Genomic DNA, 3,546 nt, shown 5'->3' with positions numbered 1-3,546 from the left:
GGTGAGATGTAGTGCAAGACTCAGGAACTGTAACTCTCCATATGGCACTAGTGCCTAGATGCCCTATTGTGCTAAGCTCTGCACTCGCATAGGAAAAGACAGTCCCTGCCCCAGAGAACTTACAGGCTAAGCATGACAAATTAAGCATTTTCACCCAGTTCACTATCAAGTTGGTTCCACATACAGTCCGTGTCCACATATAATATGGCTAGTGCCTGCGTCTTCCCCATGTGCAGACTTTCATGCAGGGCTGAAAAGATTGTCCAAGGTTTCAGCATGATTTGGAGACATAATTAAAACATCTACCCTGCAAATCAGCATCAAGATTTTAAACAGTATTGGGTTTCAGTGGAGTAACTCTGATATGAAAGGGATCGGCTTCCCGTGTCTGTATAACCAGGGTAGCCAGTCTTCCTACCACTCTGGTATCTATGCAGCTGTAGCATGCAAAAACCCCTACGATCTTCTCATGCACACCAGCAGTGGAGGCAATAAGGGAGGCAATAAGCTACCTAGATCTTCACTCACACCAACATGGCACTGGGGTCGGTGTGGTGTGCCCATGCCAGTGTGGCATTGCTGATGCGTGGTCGTGGTGTGTGCATGCCCTGCACCATGCTCACCGTAACACATGTCAGATGAACGCATCAGACCCTGGGCTTATGAACATGATTGTAGCATGGCTTGTAAGCTTAGCGTGCCTCATCCTCAGCTGGGGAAAACCAGGGTGTCTCCAAGGAGCTGGCCCATAAAAATTGGATGCAACCCTTACAGCTGGGCTGTAATGAGGCTTGAAAAGGGATTAAAACATTGCTACTAGTGAAGGAGTGGGTATACGCCTATTAAACGTGCTGCAGGAAACTTGTCTCCTAAAACAAGAGTAGCCCTCACAGCCTCCATTTTACAATTCTGTTTTTTTGATGGAAAGGATTGAAAGTGGGAAAACAGCCAGACGGGTGAAAGAAATGTACATTTAGGTGAGATGAAAGTGACAGGTGAAGGTCTGAGGCTGAGCTGTCATTGGGAATCACTGGCATCAAGGTACCAAGTTCACCAACTGTTGCTGTCCTGCTCCCAGACAGAGACCAGAAAGGGACAATTTGTATCTTAAACCTAAATTGCAAACTGAGATGGACACACTAGGAACTAACTTAGCAACTGGACCTGAAATGGACCACTTGGGCTCTCCAGAAATACTGGGCGAACTTTATTGGTGTAAGTCTTGGCTTTTCCTGCTACCCTCAAACAAAATCTGTGTTAGGACCACATAGAGAACTAGATTGCCTGATCAGCAGGACCGCAGCTGTCAGACCATCCTGGTCTATTTCCTCCTCACTGCAGGAGCCACTTCCCTCCGAGCTGAATTCTGAGTTTGTGACTGTCTCACTAGGATGCTTAAGGGCTTGGTGCAAAACCTACTGAAGTCAATGGAAAAAGTCCTAGTCTTTCTTAGATTGTAAACTCTTTAGGACAGGGACTGACTTTTTATTGTGTGTCTATACAGCACCTAGCACAGTGGGGTTCTGGTCTAGAATGGGGCTCCTGGACAATACAAATAATAATAACAATAATAATAATTTCAAGGGGCTTTGGATCAGGCCCTAAATCAGGGCTAAGTGACATATTTGCAACAACATTCTCACCGTTCACTTTAAGCTTGGAATTTTTGCTTTTCATTTCCAAGTCACAAACATGATCCTAATTTGGGGATTATTAAATTGTAACACTTCACAGTTTTTTCTCTTGAAAGTTTCATGCATTTCCACACAGCAGTGCTCCTGCTTTGTAGTGAAAACCTTGACATTTTGCATTTTGACAGTTAAGATGGGCAGATATTATTTTTCAGACTGGAACCTGTCCAAAGTCAAATGGTCATGCATTGCCTTGCAAAACCTAGATACAGCAAAGCATTAATTTTTGCAACAAAGTAACATTATAGAGGGTGAAATTGTCATTAATATGTTTGTATTAATATAGAAGCATCCAGAAGTTATAAGCCCTCTTGTGCTTGGGGATGTCAGTGTGAAATAAACAAGGCAGACAAAGGAAGTGTTAGCACCCATTTTATGGGGGAAACTGAGGCACAGGAAGATTAAGTGACTTGCCCATGGTCACACAGGGAATCAGTGGCAGTGGCAGAGCCAAGAGCTGAATGCAGATCTCCAGCATCCCAGTCTAGTGCCTTCTCTGTAAGACCACCTTTCCTCTCAGAACAAAATTTTGATTGTTCAGCAACCTATTTGGCAACTATTTTTGTCATTTTTGTACACGATTAATTTGAATGCACTCCCTAGCCATCCAATGGCAAACTGCACTTGTTTTAAAAAAATACAATATTCATAACACAAGGACTAGAGATCACCAAATGAAATTAATAGGCCGCAGGTTCAAAACAAACAAAAGGAAGTATTTCTTCACAAAATGCACAGTCAGACTGTGGAACTCTTTGCCAGAGGATGTTGTGAAGGCCAAGACTATAACAGGGTTCAAAAAAGAACTAGATAAGTTCATGGAGGACAGGTCCATCAATAGCTATTAGCCAGGATGGGCAGGGATAGTGTCTCTAGCCTCTGTTTGCCAGAAGCTGGGAATGGGCAAGAGAGGACAGATCACTTGATGGCTACCTGTACTGTTCATTACCTCTGAACCACCTGGCATTGGCCACTTTTGGAAGACAGGATACTGGGCTAGATGGACCATTGGTCTGACCCAGTATGGCCGTTCTTATGTTTATGTTCTTGTGTTCAGTAAGGAAACCTTAGGCTTAAAGCAGCCAGAATGATACAAACATTCCTTTGTTACAATGATATAAGCAATAGCAAAAGGGTTGGGTCGTTTGGTGTTTTCTGTGCCCTGGGAAAGGGTCCAGCCCACATGTCTCTGGAAGTCATAGCTCTTCTCATTTGTCACCAACTGAATGAGCTCTGGAGATGAAGCAGGAAATGTTGAAGAAATACTTGCCATTTCTGTGTGTTTCCTTTAGGAAAAGCTGAGCTGCACTGGGAATCAAAAGCTAAGCTAGAAATCCCAGGCATTTCCCAGCTGTACGTTGCATGGCTGCTTCCATTCACGGAAGAATCCCTTCTCTTTAAAGAGTGAGTTTCATGTGTGTCTAATTTAGTCTCCAAGGTGGGCAGAGGAAATTGTGGATGAAGCAAAGCAAACTGCTGTCTGAAAAATTCATTTGCAGCGCTGCATAGGGTCTGTTATATATATGTATAGACAGACCCAATGCTGGGCTGCCAATGAAATATATATGTAAATATATGTACACACACACCTGATTGTGTCCCTCCTAAAGGATACTTTAAATTTTGTTTTTCAATTCTAAACTAAATATGGTAAAAAAAAATTACTTCAAATTCAGTTTACTGCAGTTGAACAGCAATAACTGCACTACACACACACACACACACACACACACGCACACAGAGTGTAAAGGCCTTATCTTCCAAGCCCTTCCTACTGAACTTAATGGGATGACTCATAGTAGGAAGCATATGTCCAGTAAGATGTGTTTGTAGGATTGGGCTGTGAGACTACACG

This window comes from Gopherus flavomarginatus, chromosome 21 (genome assembly GCF_025201925.1).
Source record: "Gopherus flavomarginatus isolate rGopFla2 chromosome 21, rGopFla2.mat.asm, whole genome shotgun sequence".
Classification (NCBI taxonomy): Eukaryota; Metazoa; Chordata; order Testudines; family Testudinidae; genus Gopherus; species Gopherus flavomarginatus.
The sequence above is the reverse complement of the archived record's forward strand: the minus strand, read 5'-3'. Positions refer to the sequence as shown.